This window comes from Prionailurus viverrinus, chromosome E3 (assembly GCF_022837055.1).
Source record: "Prionailurus viverrinus isolate Anna chromosome E3, UM_Priviv_1.0, whole genome shotgun sequence".
In the NCBI taxonomy this organism is placed as follows: Eukaryota; Metazoa; Chordata; class Mammalia; order Carnivora; family Felidae; genus Prionailurus; species Prionailurus viverrinus.
This window is the reverse complement of record NC_062576.1, coordinates 7,264,302-7,288,514: the sequence shown is the minus strand read 5'-3', so window position 1 is coordinate 7,288,514 and position 24,213 is coordinate 7,264,302. Positions and strand designations below refer to the sequence as shown.

The window sequence follows — 24,213 nt, the reverse complement described above, 5'->3', positions numbered from 1 at the left end:
CTTAACTACCAGTTAACATCTTTAATAGAAGTAGGAACAGTCATGTTATCTATTTTCCCTTGAGCAAATTTTAATAGCATGTGTCTTTCAGAGAAGTGGTCTATTTAATTTCAGTAAAAAATATATAAAGTTTTTTTGTGGTGTTTCCTTATTATCCTTTTTCTAAGTTATTTTTTTCCAGTTTTAGTGGGACATATAATTGACACACAACAGTATATAAATTTGAGGTATACAGCATAATGATTTGACTTACATATATCATGGAATTATTACCACAATAAGTTTAGTTACCAAAAAAATATTTTGTCTTGTGATGAGAATGCTTAGCATCCACTCTGTTAACATCTTTCAACTACAACTGAAATTTGTACCTTTTGACCATCTTCCTCCAATCCCACCACCCTTTGGATTCTTTACTCTTACTCTATAAGCTGTCAAGACTGGAGCATGGAAGTATTTATCCATCACTCATTCAGCAGAATATCTATTGATCACCTACTCTGTACCAGGCTGGACCAAATCATGTTGGCTTGTGTTATTTTTTGATTTAAATTTTAGGTAAAATTGATGAGTGTTTAAAATTTAAAACAGATTCTTAGTCATCAAATCATACCACTTGAAAAGTGATACACAGTTAATTTTGTATATGTTGGAGCTTGTGGGGTCATCATGAGTGGGTATTACACATTTTATTGTATGGCCAACCTCACTGCTAAAGATTCTGTTACCTCTCTCAGTAGAACCATTCATTCATGGTGGCAGGAAGTCTTTATGAAGCATGATGCCTGTTCTCTAGCATCTTCTGGTTCACAAGTGTAGTGCAAATGGTGAGTTTCTCAAGATCAATATTATTATTATTTTTTAATTTTTTTAATGTTTATTCACTTTTGAGAGACAGAGAGAGACAGAGTATGAGCAGGGGAGGGTCAGAGAGAGAGGGAGACACAGAATCTGAAGCAGGCTCCAGGCTCTGAGCTGTCAGCACAGAGCCCAACACGGGGCTGGAACTCACAAACTGAGAGATCATGACCTGAGCTGAAGTCGGACGCTCAACAGAATAAGCCACCCAGGTACCCCGAAGAGCAATATTATTTTGACTGAACTTTTAGCCCCATTCTCATCCAGTGACTCCTAAAATTTGGGGGAGCCACCAGCAGAGTCACCTTTTAATCTCAGTTGACTGAAGGGCAAGCAAATTGTTCGGGAAGATGAGAAGTGCCAGCCTGTGAGGGCCAGGAGCTTTCAGGAAGTGTCTGTCCCAGCCAGACCCCTGCTTTCTCTCAGGGAGAGTTGCTGTTTTTACACACTTACAGGTCTGCTACACAGGTGCCCTAAAGCCACAAATAAGATGGAGACCATCTCTATCCTCCTCTTCTTCCCTCAGAAAGCCTACTTAAAGACAGGGGCTGTATATTAAATGCAGGAGTCCTAGAATTAAGCCTTATTGTACAGCCTTGCTGGCTATGAATCAGTGGCAACGTTCTTTTTTTTTTTTTTTAATTATTTTTTACGTTTATTTATTTTTGAGACAGAGTGAGACAGAGAATGAACGGGGGAGGGTCAGAGAGAGAGGGAGACACAGAATCTGAAGCAGGCTCCAGGCTCCGAGCTGTCAGCACAGAGCCCAACGCAGGGCTCGAACTCACAGACCGCGAGATCATGACCTGAGCCGAAATCGGACGTTTAACTGACTGAGCCACCCAGGCGCCCCCAGTGGCAACTATTCTTTATGCTCTTCAGAGGAGATTTCAGATCCTTGTTATTTTTTAAATTTTACGTGGCATGTATATATATCTCCTGCAGAAACACACACACACACACACACACACACACACACACGCACACACACACACCCCCCAAATAGGTACACAATTGTTACTTGCAAAGTTTTTAAAATTAAAATTGTTTACAATTTGCATCCCAGAGCTCTAAATCAACTGCAAATACTTGTTAACTTTCCTGGATGACTGCAAGTGACAAGTGGGAGTTTAAGAAAGGAACAAAATGAAGCGCTAAAGACACCCTTGGGTGCAAAGAAAACATAGAACTGACTGGATGAATTAATGACAAAGTGATCAGTTCAGTGCCACAACCCTTGACAGCAGCCTGTAGTAACTGACAACATAACAGAGGAGGGAATGGGCTCTGGTGCATGGGGAGGTATCAGGGAGGAGTCTGGGGACTGACTAGGACTGGAAGGATGAGAATAGATGAGAGGAGAGTGGGCAGAGCACTCACAGAGCTCAGACTGGGATGAAAAGGGAGCACAGCCTGACTGGAGTGGGGCTCATGGAAGGTGGAGCCAAGTAGGCAGGATGTCCTGGACTATGGGAGTCCGTCACATCTGGCAGACATGCTTCACACCAGTGATCCTCAACCTTGCTTGTACATGAGAATCAATGGGGGCACTTTTAAAGCCACACTCTGGGTGAATTGTGTTAGAGTTTCTGAGATGGCCTGGGCATCGGGATTTTTAAAAGAATGCCACTGATGTCAATATACAACCAGGAGTTGAGAACCACAGTCATGTGAGTGTAAGTTGTGGAGAAGAGCATTGCTCAAAATTCCTGTGGTAATCACTGTACCTCATGACTGTGCACAACATTTTCCCATCCCTTCAGTGGACTTGAAAGAAATTTAAAATATTGCTCAAGTTCAAAGGTCTGTGCATAATCATGTGATGCTAACTGGACTGACTCTAGGTAACCCTTATGGTTGGTTGTTCATAAGTCACAGTGTGGCACTCAAGTCTGAAGGACCCTTAGGTTGCAGTTCCAAATAGAATCTCTACCCAAAGGAACACGTTATTAAGGGTAAGTGAACCTCCACACCCACACCCATTCCATATCCCTTAATTTAAAAAAACACCAGAAAAACATTCTTTATGCAGAAAGTTATTTCTCTGACCTGTGTTTCTTTAAAAGGCTTGAAGGAGAAGTTCTGCAGGACTCTGATGAGGGCAAGTTTCATGTTCATGATCGTGAACCTCATGCCAATGCAACTTTTGGGTCCAGTTCCAAAAGGTAGGTATATATAAGGATTTATGCTGTCCTTGATCTTCTTGCTGAACCTGGTTCCATAAAAGAAGTTGTAAACAAGTTAGTGAAACATAAAAACCACAAGAGCTACATGTTTGGGGTTTTCAACCAGGACTACACAGGACACTCGTGGGGGGGCTGATCCCTGAAATCTTTCCATGCTTATTCTGCAGTGACAACTGTAAGTTACAGATCCTCTGCATTACCCTTACCCTGTGGGAGCAGTCTGTCTCGTTGAGGAGATGAGATGAATGTTGTTAAAAGGAAGGGTTATCTTAAACACTAGAATTACAGTTAGGGTGGGGAGATGTTCACACTCTGAAAGGTGAGCAGGCAATGAGCCTGACTGAAGGAAAGGTAGGTTCCTGCCTCCACTGACTTACATTGGTCATGTGCCCATGGAAGAAGGAAGCAGGAGAAATGCCTCCCATGATTTAGATTGTAATTTTTCCCTTCTCTTCCCTCCCTCCCACCTTGAATCCCCCCCAACCACTTTGACAGAGCCGCCTGTCAGAATATTTATATGGGCACATGATGCTGCTTCACTGTAGTCATACTCACTGATGTGTATAATCAGTATAATCACTGAATTCTTGGCCACCTGTTTCATGAGGCTAAAAGTTCCTGAAGGTTAGCCCTATGTTTTATTCAAAACTGATTCTACAATATTTGATTATATTAAGGGAAAATGTGGATTTGGGGAAAGTGATAATGACATTGTGGTGAGGTATTTTTATAAAGTCCTTATATTACAGACAACATTCTGGAATGATTACAGATGATGTACTTAAGGTAATATGGAAATCAGATGAATTACCATGGTGTGTGGATGGGGCAGCTGACATAGGTTAGTGGTTGTTAAGCAGGTGATGGGCACATATAGATACATTAAAAGTATTTCATAGGGGTGCCTGGGTGTCTCAGTAGGTTAAGTGTCCAACTCTTGATTTCAGCTCAGGTCATGATCTCATGGTTCATGGGTTCAAGCCCCAGGTCGGCTCTTCACTGATAGTGTGGATCCTGCTTAAGATTCTCTCTCCCTCTTTCTCTGCCTCTGGCCTGCTCACACTGTTTCTCTCCCTCTCAAAATAAATATATGAACTTAAAAAATTGTTTTAAAAAAGTATTTCATAGTCGTGTGCCTATAGTATATGCTTGTGCATGTGTCAAAAATTCTCTATAATGTACATTTTTGACGTGGATTTCTCACTTCTTTGCCCCATCCCTGACACACATAGGTAAACACTTCATGTCATGACTGAATGAATCACAGAGAAGTACCAGGAATCTCTAGTTTCTGTTTGACAAGCTATAGGAGCAAGGACTGCTGAGCTTGTGGGAACCACCAGATCTTCTGGTCCAGAAAACAGGTGACTTGGTCAATTCTGACTTCTTTTAGCAAGTACTATATGTAGGCATGATGCTAGCACTAGGGGCACCATGCAACAAGACAAGGGCCCTGCAATCAGGGAGCTTAGAGTCAGGGCTAAAAGTCTGGATCCCTACAAAGTTCACTCCAAATTTTTCTCACCAATACAATAAACAGGAAAGTACCAATTGTTTGCAGAATTCAAGCTGTGCCCAAAGCCAGACTCTGCTCTGGATTCCCAGAGAGAAAGCTCAAGACCCCTCCTCCAAGGAGGATGTCTCAGATGGCTAGAGAGCAGATGACTTTGCTTTGGACTAACCCCAGATACCAAGAGAGGTGGGAGCTGGCACAGGACTGCAGCCACAGACAGCACAGGACCTGTGTGTGCCCCCATCTCATGAGGTTTCTCCCCCTGCCAGGGAAGATGACTCTCAGTTCCACAGTCTCTGCTCTCCCACTAGGGCTAGTGGAAAGGGTGGCCAAAGTTTACAACATGGAATTGTAGGGGAGTAGGGATATAATTCAGAGCGCTATAGAGGACAGAAACACTTAAAGGAAGGCCTATTTCTTTAAATGAAATAGTGGGTAAGTAAGTTATGGTATATGCATATAATCAGACACACACAATTATAGTATGCTGTTATTGTTTGCTGTTACAGTAAGTTGTTTATAAAAATATGCCATCCTTATTTTTAGCAATCCTTATATGCCTAGATAAATGTCCACAAGGACACACATGACATATTAATAATTTTGACATATCGGGACTTAGGATGAGTCTAGTTTCTTTTGTCTAGTCTACAGTTTATAAATACAGACAACAAAGAATGATCATTGAATAATAAAAAAAAACTTCTAAGAGCAAAAAAATGTACAAATAAATAACTGTACAATCACACATTTGTCATCTATACTGAGATATCAGAATCTCCTCCAACATGAGGGTGGGTTCCCTTTTCCAGGGTTCCTTGTACCTTGTAGGATGGAACTCCTCAGGCTCTGACCAGAGTTCCAGGTCTCAGTGAAGAATAAAGGTTGGCACCACCACCACTGTCCCTTGGGGAAGGAACACGCCATTGATTTCCACATCTCTCTTACAGATCCTCTCAAGTCTACCAGAAAGTGGGTATAATCTGAGAGTTTCATTCAGCACTCCATCTGTACAAGGGCATCATAAGTGGGAGGTGCCTGGAAGAAAAGAAACAGATTTTGATAAACTGAAATTTGGGATCAACGTTCAACTCAGTGTACACAGTACTACTGAAGTGTTAGGAACCCCTAAGAATCATTTGTTTTGGTAAAGGGCATTTATGAGCATTTTAATGTCTACCATGTTTTTTTTGACCTGCTCAATGCCCCCCTGACAAGTGTCCAATAGTAACGACTAGGGGAGACAGCTGGGACATTTCCCTAAAAAGAACCTGAAATCCTTTCCACAAACCATGTAGTGGTTTTTCTGCTTCATGTGAGCAAATGTGACTAATACACAATGACCCTTACTCTTTTTTTAAGAGTACATTATTTATTTAAATAAAAGGTAGTTAACATAAAGTGTAGCATTGGTTTCAGGAGTAGAACCCAGTGATTCACCACTTACATACAATATCCAGTGTTCCTCCCAACAAGTGCTCTCCTTAATGCCCATCATCCATTTAGCCCATCCCCCACCCACTTTACTCTTAAGTGAAATATGTCAAAGTCACTGTTTCTTTTCAAAAGAGAGGCCACACACCTGTACCATTAAAAGGAGAACGTGAAACAGAGTTCTAGGGGACATTGTAAAGGGAATTGTAATCCTACTCTCAGCCCAACCCTCTGTTGCTGGAAGGGTCTCCTAGTTGTTGCTTCGGGGTTTGTTGTCAGATAAGCCACTCCAGCCCCACAGGCCAAGTCTCTTCATAAGGAGGAATTCCAGTTTGGGAAGAGATCTAAAACAGTATGGGCAATATGTGCATACCTCTTGGTATTATATTTAATAGCCAACATTGTAGTGGTGAAGAGTTCAATCAGGACCCAGGCACCCTGGCTCCTAGCCTGGCTTCTTTAGCACTAGTTATGTGATAGTATAAGAAAGTTATGTTGTCTCTCTGTAGCTCAGATTCTTGCCTCATTATATGGAGATAATTAGAGTTGACACTTAATAGGTGTATGGTAGAGACACTCACTACTTATCAATATCCATGTAGACCCCCATATTTCCCATCCCACATGAACTTTTGGGAAACAACTTTGCAAATGGGCTGTGAAGTGAGGAGATGTATGTCAGGTTAGGGCTAAACATTTGAAAAGCAAGTGAGCAACACCCTAGTTCTTTATTCCTCAGGCAGCATGGAGTCCTCAAGTTCCAGATAATGCATGTATAAAAAAGTGGAACCTCTTGCCCTGTATCCCAAAGTAAATATATGCAGCAGACTCACTCCCACCCTCCACTAACATCCATGTTGGACATGTAAATGTGAGTTAGAAGTAAAACTTTGTTATGAAAACCCACTAGATTTGAGAGCTAATCTGTTACTGAGGCATAAACTGAGCCTAGCCTCACTCCCTCCGCAGGTGTGACCTGCTCACCCTATTGGGGAAAGTCGCATCAATCTTCTCCTGCAGTTTCTGCTGGACATCAGGGTGAGTGGCCAATTCATACACAAGGAAGGAAAGAGATGTGCTTGTGGTCTCACTGGCAGCAAAAATAAAGGTTATAGATTGAGCCATAAGTTCCAGATCAGACAGAGCTAAAAGGAGAGTAAAGACATTTTAGCCAAAACTGGTGAGTATAAAACATCAGTTTAGATGATGAGAAATCCATTTGAAATGCCAAAATCCCTCAGGGAATAAATGTAAAAGCAACTGGGAATCAAACCGGGAGTGGTTTGTACTCTGATGTCTATCTTACAGAGAAAGAGGCAAAAGTTGTCTTGATCTGGTAATTCCCAAGGCCTATACTATTCTTGGCCAACTGTTTCTGGTTATGCCACCATCCCCACCAACAGAGTGGGTAATTTCAGGAGATGGCATTTCTGTCTAACGTGCATAGTGTTATCAGTCTGTTCCCAGAGAGACTAAAATTACTTTACCCCTTAGTAGCACTATCCCTGAGGAATAATTTTACATTCTTCTACCTAACATACAGTTTGATTTTTTTGAGAGAGTTTACAATGATAAGGCTTAATTGTCCTGAAAATAAATGATCTTTCACCTAAACATATCTTCAAGAACTTAAGCCCAATATTGGGCTAAGATAAACTCTTACTACTCTAAGTGTGGCCCATGGACCAGCAGCATCTATTACATCTGGGAGTTTGTTAGAAATGCAGAATCTCAAACTTCACCCTAGAACTATTAGAAAAATATGTGCTTTACAATATCTGATGATCTGTGTGCACAATCTAGCTTGAGAAGCACAGATTATACCGTCCAGAGGTCTCAGCTAATAGAAGACCTGAGGCACAACTCTTCCAACAGGTGATCTCAGATATGTACAGAAACTACAACACAGACAAAAAGCTAGAAGAGTAGTGTCTGGTGCTAGTCTAATCAACCACATTAAAACAGTAAGAGAAACAATGATCAATAGAAGGACATTGGCCAGCATGAAATATAGACAAACAGAATACAGTGAGTGGAATTAGCAATGCTTATTCAAACATGGCCTGAATGTCACCTTCCTTAGCGAATGGTCCCGCTCTGAATACGAGTTGGCCTCCCTTTGGATATCTCCTGGCAGTAAGCATGGTTAGTCTCTAATCTATTTGATCAGAACTGTATTATATTAGGACCTTTAGATATTTAGAGCACTGAAATTAACATGGCATCTGCCAAAGACATGAAATTCACAACTAAAAATAATACAAAAGGAGGGTAAGAAATGTCTACAGAGTTCTGATTTCCCAGGCATACTTTCTGTGATACTGCTGTGGATAGATTCAACTATTAGATTCTTTCCCCTGATTGCCATGAACTCCATGATAGTCGAATTTTATAGTTCTGCTGTACAGTATGTTAGCCACTTGCCAGATGTGCCTATTTATATTTAAACTTTAATTAATTAAATTAAATATAAGATTTGGTTCTTCAGTGACAGAAAGTGGTAGAATGAAACAGATAGATATATAGTGGTGTGATGGAGTAAGCCCATCCTTTAACCATAAAGGTATTATTTCTGTCATAGAAACAAACTACATCCAGGCTCTTTTTTTCTTTCAGACACAGAGACCATAATTACATTACTGGTTATGGATAGAATGAAATGATTACATTTATCAGTCCTGTGTAAATATATTTGATATTCTTATCTTGGTCCACTGAGAGGAAACAGAGGCAAAGAAACCCTCTGGTTACTAGGAGTGGCAAGGAGCACTCCTAGACCCCAGATTTTGGTTTCTAAATACCATTCTCACTAAAAGGAAACAGGGCTTCTTGGAGAAATGGCTGATTCCAGGGCTTCATTAGGGGAAACAGAAGAGAAACCTGGAATGTCTCATACCAGAATGCAAGAAAATGTTCACAAAATGATATGGGAAAAGGATACAGAATACTCTATGTACTGTAATGGTGGATAGACATTATACGTATTTGAAAACCCATAGACTGTATAAAACCAAGGGTGAACTGTAATGTAAACTATGGATTTTGGGCAGTAATACTGTGTCATTTTAGGTATATTTATTGTAACAAATGTACCATATGGTGAGGGATTTTGATAACGGGGGATGCTGACTGTAGGTGGAAGCAGGGAGAATATGGGATCTCTTTGTATTTCACTCAGTTTTGCAGTGAACCCCAAACTTCTATAAAAAATAAAGTCTATTAAAAGCCTAAATAAAGAAGAAGAAAGAAAAAAAAGAACACAGAGTAGCCCACTAGAAAGGGCTTCCAGAGGACAAACTGAGAGAATTGAGGATCTCAATAAAAAACAATGTAAGAGACTAAGTTAGTAATATATGAGATCATACTGACATGTGTAAATAAATAAAATAATAATTAAGAATGCAGAGCTCACCCTAATAATGGAACATTAACTCCTAAACATAGAAGAAATGATGGATTTGGAAAGTCACTATTTTGAAGCCATCATACTAATAATGGTTTCAGTCAAGTACCATCCATGGACGATATAAGTAGTAAGTAAAAGTTTGAAGAAAAACACAGTATTTATATAGTCACAAAGGTGGCCAGCACCAGTTACTTCTTATTTACAAAAGGAATAAAAAACTTTACAGTACCCAAGGCTAGTTATCACAATTTTAATCAGGTGTTCCAAGTGCAGGTCACCAACATGGGCACCATGTGCCTCCTGGTGTGATGAAGCCTTGATGTGAATTTCCAGACAGAGGTTCTGATTCAGTGGGTCTGGAGTAGGCCATAGGATTCACATTGGAAACAAGCTCCCTTGTGGCAGACCACTGACAGCTTAGGCATCTATCGATGCCTTTCAAGCTTTGAACAAACCTGAGGCTGTGGGCTTCCAGAGAGTGCTTCTGCTACCACTTGTATCTGAACATGTGTCTTTCTTCCATGTGCAGAAATTCCATCCATTGGAAATCTTTCTGCACATTTCAAAACCACTGCATGTCTTTGAGCTTCCCCATCGCTGGGCCTCTGAGGATCTCCTTGCTTATCTTTATGGATGTCCATTTCTTTGGAATTCCGGGAGTTAATCATGAGCTGAAGCAAATCCACTTGGTGCTGGAAGTAGAAAGAGAAATTTCAATGACAAAACACCACTTGTGAAGTCAGAAATATATCAGGGGTACAGCACATAACTTATTTTTTGAGAATATGGCTCTTTTACATCCAGAAGTCTGACTAGTGTTGTCTCAGTCATTAGTGAACAAAAACATCCAGCTACAAATGTGGGAGAACAGGATGTTTCACTGACAGGAATTCAGCTATCATGTTAAACTGATTTTTGTTCTTGCCCACTCTGATCCTCAGGTTCTCTGGCTTTTCAACACAGCTTCCTGGGCAAAAAATTGCCTTCTTGCTCTCATGTCATGCCTCCTAGCTCAGGAGAAAGTTCCTGACTTTAGTCCTTTTAACTCAGCCTTAATTCTTTTTTTTTTAATTTATTTTTTTAAAAAAATTTATTGTTTAATTTACATTCAAGTTAGTTAGCATATGGTGCAAAAATGATTTCAGGAGTAGATTCCTTAATGCCCCTTACCCATTTAGACTATCCCACCTCCCACAACCCCTCCAGCAACCCTGTTTGTTCGCTATATTTGAGAGTCTCTTATGTTTTGCCCCTTTCCTGTTTTTATATTATTTTTGCTTCTTGTCTCTTATGTTCATCTGTTTTGTATCTTAAATTCCTTATATGAGTGAAGTCATATGATATTTGTCTTTCTCTGATTAATTTTGCTTAGCATAATATTCTCTAGTTGCATCCACACAAATGCAAATAGCAAGATTTCATTCTTTTTGATTACCGAGTAATACTCCATTGTATATATAGACCACATCTTCTTTATCCATTTATCTGTTGATGGACATTTGGGCTCTTTCCATACTATGGCCATTGTAGATAGTGTTGCTGTAAACATTGGCATGCATGTGCCCCTTTGAAACAAACCACCTGTATCTCTTGGATAAATACCTAGTAGTGTAATTACTGCATCATAGGGTAGTTCTATTTTTAATTTTTCAAGGAACCTCCATACTGTTTTCCAGAGTGGTTGCACCAGTTTGCATTCCCACCAGCAGTGCAAAAGAAATCCTCCTTCTCCATATCCTCACCAACAACTTTTGTTGCCTGAGATGTCAACGTTAGCCATTCTGACAGGTGTGAGGTAGTATCTCATTGTGGTTTTGATTTGTATTTCCCTGATGATAAGTGATGTTGAGCATTTTTTCATGTGTCAATTGGCCATCTGGATGTCTCCTTTGGAGAAGTGCCTATTCATGTCTTTTGCCCATTTCTTCACTGGATTATTCGTTTTTTGGGGTGTTGAGTTTGATAAGTTCTTTACAGATTTTGGAACTGACCCTATATCTAATATGTCATCTGCAAATATCTTCTCCCATTCCGTTGGTTGCCTTTTAGTTTTGCTGATTGTTTCCTTCACCATGAAGAAGCGTTTTATTTTGATGAGGTCCCAATAGTTGATTTTTGCTTTTGCTTCCTTTGCCTCCAGACACGTGTTGAGTAAGAAGTTGCTGTGGCTGAGGTCAAAGAGGTTTTTGCCTGCTTTCTCCTCTAGGACTTTGATGGTTTCCTGTCTTACGTTTGGGTCTTTCATCCATTTTGAGTTTACCTTTGTGTAAGAAGTGGTCCACTTTTGTGTAAGAAAGCAGTACAGGTTCATTCTTCTGCATGTCACTGTCCATTTTCCTACCACCATTTGCTGAAGAGACTGTCTTTATTCCATTGGATATTCTTTCCTGCTTTGTCAAAGATGAGTTGGCCATACGTTTTTGGGTCCATTTCTGGGTTCTCTATTCTGTTCCATTGATCTGAGTGTCCGTTTTTGTGCTAGTTCCATACTGTTTTGATGATTACAGCTTTGTAATATAGCTTGAAGTCTAGGATTGTGATGCCTCCTGTTTTGGTTTTCTTTTTCAAGATTGCTTTGGCTATTCAGGGTCTTTTCTGGTTCCATACAAATTTTAGGATTGTTTTCTCTAGCTCTGGGAAGAATGGTAGCATTATTTTGATAGGGATTGCATTGACTATGTAGATTGCTTTGGGTAGTATTGACATTTTAACAATATTTGTTCTTCCTATCCAGGGGCATGGAATATTTTTCCATTTTTTTGTGTCTTCTTCAATTTCTTTCATAAGCTTTCTATAGTTTTCAGTGTATAGATTTTCCACCTCTTTGGTTAGATTTATTTCTAGGTATTTTATGGTTTTTGGTGCAACTGTAAATGGGATCGATTCCTTGATTTCTCTTTCTGTTGCTTCATTGTTGGTGTATAGGAATGTAACTGATTTCTGTGCATTGATTTTATATCCTGCAACTTTGCTGAATTAATGAATAAATTCTAGCAGTTTTTTTGTGTGGAGTCTTTAGGGTTATCCATGTTAGAGTATCATGTCATCTGGGAAGAGTGAAAGTTTGACTTCCTCCTGGCCAATTTGGATGCCTTTATCCTTTTGTGTAGTCTTACTGCTGAGGCTAAGATTTCCAATACTATGTTGAAAAACAGTGGTGAGAGTAGACATCTCTGTCTTGTTCCTGACTTTAGGGGGAAAGCTCTCAGTTTTTACCCATTGAGGATGATATTAGAGGTGGGTCTTTCATATATGGCTTTTATGATCTTGAGGTATGATCCTTCCATCCCTACTTTCTGAGGGTTTTTATCAAGAAAGTTGCTATATTTTGTCAAGTGCTTTCTCTCCATCTGTTGAGAGGATCATGTGGTTCTTCTCCTTTCTTTTATTGATATGATTAATCACATTGATTGTTTTGCAGATATTGAGCCAGCCCTGCATCCCAGGTATAAATCCCATTTGGTCGTGGTGAATAAGTCTGTTAATATATTGTTGGATCCACTTGGCTAGTAACTTGTTGAGGATTTTTGCATCCATGTTAATCAGGGAAATTGGTCTGTAGTTCTCCTTTTTAGTGGGGTCTTTGTCTAGTTTTGGAATCATGGTAATGCTGGCTTCATAGAAAGAGTTTGGAAGTTTTCCTTCCACTTATATTTTTTGAATCAGCTTCAAGATAATACATGTCAACTCTTCTTTACATGTTTGGTAGATGGGAATGCAAGCTGGTACAGCCACTCTGGAAAACAGTATGGAGGTTCATCAAAAAACTGAAAGTAGAACTACCCTACAACCCAGCAATTGCACTACTAGGCATTTATCCAAGGGATACAGGTGTGTTGATTCGAAGGAACACATGCACCCCCATGTTTATAGCAGCACTATCAACAATAGCCAAAGTATGGAAAGAGGCCAAATGTCCACCAATGGATGAATGGGTAAAGAAGATGTGGTATATATACACAACAGAGTATTACTCGGCAATCAAAAGGAATGAAATCTTGCCATTTGCAACTATGTGGATGGAAATGGAGGGTATTATGCTAAATGAAATTAGTCAGTCAGAGAAAGACAAATATCATATGACATCACTCATATGAGAACTTTAAGAGACAAAACAGATGAACATAAGGGAAGGGAAAAAAATAATATAAAAACAGGGAGGGGGACAAAACAGAAGAGACTCATAAATATGGAGAACAAACTGAGGGTTACTGGAGGGGGTGTGGGAGGGGGGATGGGCTAAATGGGTAAGGGGCACTAAGGAATCTACTCCTGAAAGCATTGTTGCACTATATGCTAAACAATTTGGATGTAAATTTAAAAAATAAAAAATAAAACAAGTTAAAAATAAATAAATAAATAAATGTTTGGTAGAATTCCCATAGAAAGCCATTTGGCCCTGGACTCTGTTTTTGGGGAGAGTTTTGATTACTAGTTTGATTTCTTTTTTTTTCTCTTTTTTTTTTCAATATATGAAATTTATTGTCAAATTGGTTTCCATACAACACTCAGTGCTCATCCCAAAAGGTGCCCTGTCAATACCCATCACTCACCCTCCCCTCACTCCCACCCCCCATCAACCCTCAGTTTGTTCTCAGTTTTTAACAGTCTCTTATGCTTTGGCTCTCTCCCACTCTAACCTCTTTTTTTTTTTCCTTCCCCTCCTCCATGGGTTTCTGTTAAGTTTCTCAGGATCCAAATAAGAGTGAAAACATATGGTATCTGTCTTTCTCTGTATGGCTTATTTCACTTAGCATCACACTCTCCAGTTCCATCCACGTTGCTACAAAGGGCCATATTTCATTCTTTCTCATTGCCATGTCATATTCCATTGTGTATATAAAACACAATTTCTTTATCCATTTATCAGTTGATGGACATTTAGGCTCTTTCCATAATTTGGCTATTGTTGAGAGTGCTGCTATAAACATTGGGGTACAAGTGCCCCTATGCATCAGTACTCCTGTATCCCTTGGGTAAATTCCTAGTGGTGCTATTGCTAGGTCATAGGGTAAATCTATTTTTAATTTTTTGAGGAACCTCCACACTGTTTTCCAAGGTGGCTGCACCAGTTTGCATTCCCACCAACAGTGCAAGAGGATTCACGTTTCTTCACATCCTTGCCAGCATCTATAGTCTCCTGATTTGTTCATTTTGGCCACTCTGACTGGCGTGAGGTGATATCTGAGTGTGGTTTTCATTTGTATTTCCCTGATGAGGAGCAACGTTGAGCTTCTTTTCATGTGTCTGTTGGCCATCCGGATGTCTTCTTTAGAGAAGTGTCTATTCATGTTTTCTGCCCATTTCTTCACTGGGTTATTTGTGGAGTTTGGTGAGCTCTTTATAGATTTTGGATACTAGCCCTTTGTCCAATATGTCACTTGCAAATATCTTTTTCCATTCCGTTGGTTGCCTTCTAGTTTTGTTGGTTGTTTCCTTTGCTGTGCAGAAACTTTTTATCTTCATAAGGTCCCAGTAGTTCATTTTTGCTTTTAATTCCCTTGCCTTTGGGGATGTGTCAAATAAGAGATTGCTACGGCTGAGGTCAGAGAGGTCTTTTCCTGCTTTCTCCTCTAGGGTTTTGATGGTTTCCTGTCTCACATTCAGGTCCTTTATCCATTTTGAGTTTATTTTTGTGAATGGTGTGAGAAAGTGGTCTAGTTGCATGCACTTCTAGTTGCAGAAGTGGTCTTCTGCATGTTGCTGTCCAGTTCTCCCAGCACCATTTGTTAAAGAGACTGTCTTTTTTCCATTGGATGTTCTTTCCTGCTTTGTCAAAGATTAGTTGGCCATACGTTTGTGGGTCTAGTTCTGGGGTTTCTATTCTATTCCATTGGTCTATGTGTCTGTTTTGGTGCCAATACCATGCTGTCTTGATGATTACAGCTTTGTAATAGAGGCTAAAGTCTGGGATTGTGATGCCTCCTGCTTTGGTCTTCTTCAAAATTACTTTGGCTATTTGGGGCCTTTTGTGGTTCCATATGAATTTGAGGATTGCTTGTTCTAGCTTCGAGAAGAATGCTGGTGCAATTTTGATTGGGATTGCATTGAATGTGTAGATAGCTTTGGGTAGTATTGACATTTTGACAATATTTATTCTTCCAATCCATGAGCAGGGAATGTTTTTCCATTTCTTTGTATCTTCTTCAATTTCCTTCATAAGCTTTCTATAGTTTTCAGCATACAGATCATTTACATCTTTGGTTAGATTTATCCTTAGGTATTTTATGCGTCTTGGTGCAATTGTGAATGGGATCAATTTCTTTATTTGTCTTTCTGTTGCTTCATTATTAGTGTATAAGAATGCAACTGATTTCTGTACATTGATTTTGTATCCTGCAACTTTGCTGAATTCATGTATCAGTTCTAGCAGACTTTTGGTGGAGTCTATTGGATTTTCCAAGTATAGTATCATGTCATCTGCAAAAAGCGAAAGCTTGACTTCATTTTTGCCAATTTTGGTGCCTTTGATTTCCTTTTGTTGTCTGATTGCTGATGCTAGCACTTCCAACACTATGTTAAACAACAGCGGTGAGAGTGGACATCCCTGTCGTTTCCTGATCTCAGGGGAAAAGCTCTCAGTTTTTCCCCATTGAGGATGATGTTAGCTGTGGGCTTTTCATAAATGGCTTTTATGATCTTTAAGTATGTTCCTTCTATCCCGACTTTCTGAAGGGTTTTTATTAAGAAAGGATGCTGAATTTTGTCAAATGCCTTTTCTGCATTGATTGACAGGATCATATGGTTCTTATATCTTCTTTTATTAATGTGATGTATCACGTTGATTGATTTGTGAATGTTGAACCAGCCCTGCATCCCAGGAATGAATCCCACTTGATCATGGTGAATAATTCTTTTTATATGCTGTTGAATTCGATTTGCTAGTATCTTATTGAGAATTATTGCCTCCATATTCATCAGGGATATTGGCCTGTAGTTCTCTTTTTTTACTGGGTCTCTGTCTGGTTTAGGAATCAAAGTAATACTGGCTTCATAGAATGAGTCTGGAAGTTTTCCGTCCCTTTCTATGTTTTGGAATAGCTTGAGAAGAATAGGTATTATCTCTGCTTTAAACGTCTGGTAGAACTTCCCTGGGAAGACATCTGGTCCTGGACTCTTATTTGTTGGGAGATTTTTGATAACTGATCCCAATTTCTTCGCTGGTTATGGGTCTGTTCAAGCTTTCTATTTCCTCCTGATTGAGTTTTGGAATCGTGTGGGTGCTTAGGAATTTGTCCATTTCTTCCAGGTTGTCCAGTTTGTTGGCATATAATTTTTCATAGTATTCCCTGATAATTGCTTGTATTTCTGAGGGATTTGTTGTAATAATTCCATTCTCATTCATGATTTTATCTATTTGGGTCCTCTCCCTTTTCTTTTTGAGAAGCCTGGCTAGAGGTTTATCAATTTTGTTAATTTTTTCAAAAAACCAACTCTTGGTTTCGTTGATTTGCTCTACAGTTTTTTTTAGATTCTATATTGTTTACTTCTGCTCTGATCTTTATTATTTCTCTTTTTCTGCTGGGTTTAGGCTGTATTTGCTGTTCTGCTTCTGTTTCCTTTAGGTGTGCTGTTAGATTTTGTATTTGGGATTTTTCTTGTTTCTTGAGATAGGCCTGGATTGCAATGTATTTCACTCTCAGGACTGCCTTCACTGCATCCCAAAGAGTTTGTATTGTTGTATTTTCATTTTCATTTGTTTCCATATATTTTTTAATGTCTTCTCTAATTGCTTGGTTGACCCACTCATTCTTTAGTAGGGTGTTCTTTAACCTCCATGCTATTGGAGTTTTTCCAGACTTTTTCCTGTGATTGATTTCAAGCTTCATAGCATTGTGGTCCGAAAGTATGCATGGTATGATTTCAATTCTTGTATACTTATGAAGGGCTGTTTTGTGACCCAGTATGTGATCTATCTTGGAGAATGTTCCATGTGCACTCGAGAAGAAGTATATTCTGTTGCTTTGGGATGCAGAGTTCTAAATATATCTGTCAAGTCCATCGGATCCAATGTCTCACTCAGGGCCCTCGTTTCTTTATTGACCGTGTGTCTAGATGATCTATCCATTGCTGTAAGTGGAGTGTTAAAGTCCCCTGCAATTACCACATTCTTATCAATAAGGTTGCTTATGTTTGTGAGTAATTGTTTTATATATTTTGGGGCTTCCGTATATGCGCATAGACATTTATAATTGTTAGCTCTTCCTGATGGATAGACCCTGTAATTATTATATAATGCCCTTCTTCATCTCTTGTTACAGCCTTTAATTTAAAGTCTAGTTTGTCTGATATAAGTATGGCTACTCCAGCTTTCTTTTGACTTCCAGTAGCATGATAAATAGTTCTCCATCCCCTCACTCTCAATCTGAAGGTGTCCTCCGGTCTAAAATGAGTCTCTTGTAGACAGCAAATAGATGAGTCTTGTTTTTTTATCCATTCTGATACCCTATGTCTTTTGGTTGGCGCATTAGTCCATTTACATTCAGTGTTATTATAGAAAGATATGGGTTTAGAGTCATTGTGATGTCTGTATGTTTTATGCCTGTAGCGATGTCTCTGGTACTTTGCCTCACAGGATCCCCCTTAGGATCTCTTGTAGGGCTGGTTTAGTGGTGATGAATTCCTTCAGTTTTTGTTTGTTTGGGAAGACCTTTATCTCTCCTTCTATTCTAAATGACAGAATTGCTGGATAAAGGATTCTTGGCTGCATATTTTTTTCTGTTCAGCACATTGAACATCTCCTGCCATTCCTTTCTGGCCCGCCAAGTTTCAGAAGAGAGATCAGTCACGAGTCTTATAGGTCTCCCTTTATATGTTAGGGCACGTTTATCCCTAGCTGCTTTCAGAATTTTCTCTTCATCCTTGTATTTTGCCAGTTTCACTATGATATGTTGTGCAGAAGATCGATTCAAGTTACGTCTGAAGGGAGTTCTCTATGCCTCTTGGATTTCAGTGCCTTTTGCCTTCCCCAGTTCAGGGAAGTTCTCAGCTATTACTTCTTCAAGTACACCTTCAGCCCCTTTCCCTCTCTCTTCCTCCTCTGGAATACCAATTATACGTAGATTATTTCTCTTTAGTGCATCACTTAGTTCTCTAATTTTCTCCTCATACTCCTGGATTTTTTTATCTCTTTTTTTCTCAGCTTCCTCTTTTTCCATAATTTTATCTTCTAGTTCACCTATTCTCTCTCTGCCTCTTCAATCCGAGCCGTGGTCGTTTCCATTTTATTTTGCAGCTCGTTTATCGAGTTTTTAGCTCCTCCTGACTATTCCTGAGTCCCTTGATCTCTGTAGCAATAGATTATCTGCTGTCCTCTATACTGTTTTCAAACCCAGCGATTAATTTTATGACTATTATTTTAAATTCACTTTCTGTTATATTGTTTAAATCATTTTTGATCAGTTCGTTAGCTGTTGTTATTTCCTGGAGATTCTTTTGAGGGGAATTCTTCCATTTCGTCATTTTGGATAGTCCCTGGAGTGGTGAGGACCTGCAGGGCACTTCCCCTGTGCTGTCTTGAATAACTGGAGTTGGTGGCGGGGCCACAGTCAGACCTGATGTCTGCCCTCAGCCCACCGCTGGGGCCACAGTCAGACTGGTGTGTGCCTTCTCTTCCCCTCTCCTAGGGGCAGGATTCACTGTGGGGTGGCGTGGCCCATCTGGGCTACTTGCACACTGCCAGGCTTGTGGTGCTGGGGATCTGGCATATTAGCTGGGGTGGATAGGCAAGGTGCACGGGGGCGGTAGGGGCAGGCTTAGCTCGCTTCTCCTTTGGTGATCCACCTCAGAGGGGCCCTGTGGCAGCGGGAGGGAGTCAGACCCGCCGCTGGGGTGGGGGGTGGCTCCACAGAAGCACACCGTTGGGTGTTTATGCGGTGTAAGCAAGTTCCCTGGCAGGAACCAGTTCCCTTTGGGATTTTGGCTGGGGGATGGGTGAGGGAGATGGCACTGGCAAGCGCCTTTGTTCCCCTCCAAACTGAGCTCTGTTGTCCCGGGGCTCAGCAACTCTCCCTCCCGTTGTCCTCCAGCCTTCCCGCTCTCGGAGCAGAGCTGTTAACTTATAACCTCCCAGATGTTAAGTCCTGCTTGCTGTCTGAACACACTCTGTCCGGCCCCTCCACTTTTGCAAGCCAGACTCGGTGGCTCTGCTTGGCCGGCGGGCCGCCCCTCCGCCCGGGCTCCCTCCAGCCATTCCGTGTAGCGCGCACTGCCTCGCCGCCCTTCCTACCCTCTTCCGTGGGCCTCTCGTCTGCGCTTGGCTCTGGAGAATCCATTCTGCTAGTCTTCTGGTGGGTTTCTGGGTTATTTAGGCCGGTGTAGGTGGAATCTAAGTGATCAGCAGGACGTGGTGAGCCCAGCGTCCTCCTACACCTCCATCTTCCCTCTCACTAGTTTGATTTCTTTACTGGGTCTGTTCAAATTTTCTATTTCCTCCTGTTTTAGTTTTGGTAGTTTATATTTTTCTAGGAATTTTTCCATTTCTTCCAGGTTGACCATTTTATTGGTGTATAACTGTTCATAATATTATTGTTTGTATTTCTGCTGTGCTGGTTGTGATCTCTCATCTTTCATTCTTGATTTTATTTATTTGGGTCCTTTTCTTTTTCTTTTTGATCAAACTGGTAGCAGTTTATCAATTTTGTTAATTCTTTCAAAGAACCAGCTTCTGGTTTTATTGATCTGTTCGACTAGGTTTTTTTTGGTCTTGTTCTGTTTTGTTTTTTTGTTTTGGTTTCGATAGCACTGATTTCTGCTCCAATCTTTATTATTTCCATTCTTCTGCTGGTTTGGGGTTTTATTTGCTGTTCTTTTTCCAGCTGTTTAAGGTGTAAGGTTAGGTTGTGTATCTGAGACCTTTCTTCCTTCTTTAGGAAGGCCTGGATTGCTATATACTTTCCTCTTACCTTTGCTATACTTTCCTATATACCTTTGCTGAATCCCAGAGGTTTTGGGCAGCAGTGTTATCATTTTCATTGGCTTTCATGTACTTTTTAATTTCCTTTTTAACTTCTTGGTTAGACCATTCATTCTTTAGTAGGATGTTCTTTAGTCTCCAAGTATTTGTTGTTTTTCCACATTTTTTTCTGGTGGTTGATTTCGAGTTTCATAGCGTTGTGGTCTGAAAATATGCATGTTAAAATCTCCATCATTTTGTACTTGTTGAAGGCTGCTTTGTGTCCCATCATGTGACCTATAGTGGAGAACGTTCTATGTGCACAGGAGAATAGTGTGTATTCTGCCGCTTTAGGATAAAATGTTCTGAATATATCTGTTAAGTCCATCCAGTGTAGTGTGTCATTCAAAGTCACTTTTTCCTTGTTGATTTTCTGTTTTGATGATCTGTCCATTGCTGTAAGTTGAGTGTTGAAGTCCCCTACTATTATAGTATTATTATCAATGAGTTTCTTTATGTTTGTGATTAATTGAGTTATATATTTGGGTGTTTTCACATTTGGAGCATAAATGTTTACACTTGTTAGATCTTCTTGGTGGATAGACCCCTAAATTATGATATAATGCCTTTCGTCATCTCTTGTTACAATCTTTATTTTAAAGTCTAGATTGTCTGATGTAAGTATGGCTACTCAGGCTTTCTTTTGGTGAGTGTTAGCATGATAGATGTATCTCCATCCCTATACTTTCAATCTGAAGGTGTCTTTAGGTTGAAAATGGGTATCTTGTTGACAGCATATAGATGACTCTTGTTTTGTTATCCATTCTGTTACCCTATATCTTTTGATTGGAGCCTTTAATACATTGACATTTGGAGTGACTACTGAAAGATATGAATTTATTGCCATTATGTTGGCTATGAAGTTGGAGATTCTGGGTGGTGTTCTCTGCTCCTTTCTAGCCTTTTTCACTTTTGGTCTTTGTGTTTTGTTTTGTCTCCCCACCCCCACCCCCGAGAGTCCCCCTTAAAATGTCCTGCAGGGCTGGGTTAGTGGTCACAAACTCCTTTAAGTTTTGTTTGTCTGAGAAACTTTTTACTTCTCCTTCTATTTTGAATGACAGCCTTGCTGGATAGAGAATTCTTGGCTGCATATTTTTCCAATTTAGTATATTCATATGGTGCCACTCCTTTCTGGCCTGCCAAGTTTCTGTGGATAGTTCTGCTGTGAACCTGATCTGTCTTCCCTTGTAGGTTAAGGTCTTTTTTTTCTTTTGCTGCTTTCATATTCCTCTCTTGCCTGAATATTTTGTGAATTTGACTATGATATGCCTTGTTGATGGTCAGTTGTTGAATCTAAGGGGAGTCCTCTGTGCTTCCTGGATTTTGATGTCTGTGTCTTTCCCCAGGTTATGAAAGCTTTCCACAAGGATTTGCTTACATAAACCTTCTACCCCTTTTTCTCTCTCTTCATCTTATGGGACCCCTATGATTCTGATGTTATTCCTCTTTAATGAGTCACTGGTTTCTTTAATTTTTAAATCGTGCTCTTTTGCTTTAGTTTCCCTCTTTTTTTTCTGCCTCATTGTTCTCCATAAGTTTGTCCTCTGTATCGCTGATTCGCTGCTCTGCTTCATCCATCTTTGCTGCCGTGGCATCCATTCAAGATTGCAGCTCCGTTACAACATTTTTTATTTCATCCTGACTAGCTTTTACTTCTTTTATCTCTGCAGAAGAGATTCTAATCTATTTTCCACCCCAGCTAGTATTCTTTTTTTTTTTAATAGAAGAGTCCTTTATTAAAAAAAAATTTTAACGTTTATTCATTTTTGAGAGACAGAGAGAGATAGAGCATGAGTATGGGAGAGTCAGAGAGAGAGGGAGACAGAATCTGAAGCAGGCTCCAGCCTCAGAGCTGTTAGTGTGGAGTCTGACATGGGGTTGAGCCCACGAACTGTGAGATTATGACCTGAACTGAAGTCAGACACTTAACTGACTGAGCCACCCAGGTGCCCCAACCCCAGCTAGTATTCTTATTAATGTGATTCTAAATTCTGGTTCAGATATCTTGCTTGGATCTTTGTTGATTAATTCCCTGATGTTATTTCTTCCTGTTCTTTCTTTTCGCGTGAAATCTTTCATTTTGCCATTTTGAAGGAAGAAAAGGAATTAAGGTAAAAAAAATTAAAATTAAAAAATTAAAAACAACACAAAAAATCAAATAAAGGATGCTAGATTCTAGGTGTGTTTTGGTCTGGTTGCTGAAAGGAGCTTGATAGATTAGGTTAAAAAGGGAAAGATAAGAAAAGAAAAAAAGGAAAATGTTTGAAAATTTGAAAAAATGAATACAATGAAATAGAGTAAAATGAAATGATGGAAGTAAAATAGAATATGAAAATTTTCCAAAAAGTTAAAAAATATAGTAGAAAAAATTTAAAAAACACTTTTAATAAAAATGAACAAAAATAAAAATTTTCTCTTTCTGTACTCAAGAATAAGAAAATAAAAGAAAAATAAAAAATTGAATAGATGGGCCAGTGAACGGACTGAAATACAATTGAAATTACATAGTTTTCCCCTTAAAGTCAAACTATGAAGCACTTTATAATCTGTAAACTAAACAGGCAGAGAGATTTGTAGTGTTCCTGAAGAGCGAGGTTGGCCCAGTTGGGTAGGGTTTAGTGTAATGGCTCCATTCTCCACTAGATGGTGATGCTTAGCTTACTGGGGTGGATTGTTATGGTGCATGTAGGAGTGTATGTGCCTGCATGGTAGGCATAAAAATGGCGTCACCCAGTTACCCAGTCTCTAGTATCAGGACTCTGTGCTCTCCCAACCAGCAATTGCATACCCCTCCTTTGTCTCTGGCTTCAGTCCACTACCTGCTTTTACACTAGCCACGACCAAGCCATCAGTTTGCCAGGTAGCACTTCCCTCCTGAGTTTTATCTCAGATGCGACTGTGTTTTCCAACCCCTCACTTCTGAGGGACTGAGGCTTTGATCTGTTCTGACCCTCTGGGGAAAGGTCTCACCAAGCAATGGCCAGGTGTCGGTTTGCCCCCAGTAACATTCATGAGACTGTACTGCTGCTGCTGCCTAGAGACAGTGGCTGGGTTTCAGCCCGCCCCAGAAAAAGTTCATGCAATCATGTAACAGCCGATTTTCAGGGAATATGGTAAATTACAACATACATCTGGAACCAGGCTTTCCCCTTAACTTCCTTGTTCCAGCACCAATGAATGTGATTGTTCTCCAGGGTCTGCAGGGACCTTTGCCTGTGGGGTGGCCCCACAGCTTCCCAGAAGGGGAACCACCTCTTCCCGTGTGGCACGAGGACCACTTGGACCTTGCTCTCTCCTCCTTGGATTCACCCTTCTCACCAGATCACCGCCAGGTATCGATCTGTGGAGTTTCAGACTCTGTGCTCCCCGTTTATAGAGTTTTAATGGAATTTAAACCCTCTCCTTTTGCTTTCTCCCTTTTTTGTTCAGTCCCTTGCATACTCTTTCTTTTCTCTCCAGCTGCTTTCATTGTGTGGGGGAAATGCTTTCCCATACTCTCCCCCCATCTCCATCCTCTCTCCACCAGCAAAAACAACTCCCTGCCCTCCACAGCTTCTCTCTCCCCTGTTCACCTCTCTGCACTGTGTACCTGTTGAGTTCTGTGTTTCAGGCTGTGCAGATTTTTGTGTTAATCCTCTAGGTGTGCAAGATGGTTTAGTGTTGATCTGGCTGCATTTCAGAGACGAGAGACTTAAAAAAAACTTTCCATGCTGTTCCACCATCTTGGCTCCTCCAGCCTTATTATGTAATATTTAAATTACAGAGGTTTTCTACAAGAAAGTCAGAAAAGATAGAAAATTGATGTTATGCCAGTAATAAAAAGAACTTTCCAAAAATGCAAAACAACAACAACAACAACAAC

The 24,213-nt window shown here is 40.1% G+C and overlaps 1 protein-coding gene and 1 pseudogene across 1 annotated transcript in view; both read right to left on the bottom strand.

The window, feature by feature from the left end:
* The window catches only part of LOC125154664 (cytochrome P450 3A12-like), an 83,931-nt pseudogene that overhangs the window by 49,063 nt on the left and 10,655 nt on the right, over positions 1-24,213 (bottom strand).
* The window catches only part of LOC125154086 (cytochrome P450 3A12-like), an 80,885-nt gene continuing 80,746 nt past the window's right edge, over positions 24,075-24,213 (bottom strand). Inside the window, exon 14 of the transcript XR_007147666.1 lies at positions 24,075-24,121. The gene's annotated coding sequence lies outside the window, so the exon portion shown is untranslated. The remainder of the gene's footprint in view (positions 24,122-24,213) is intronic.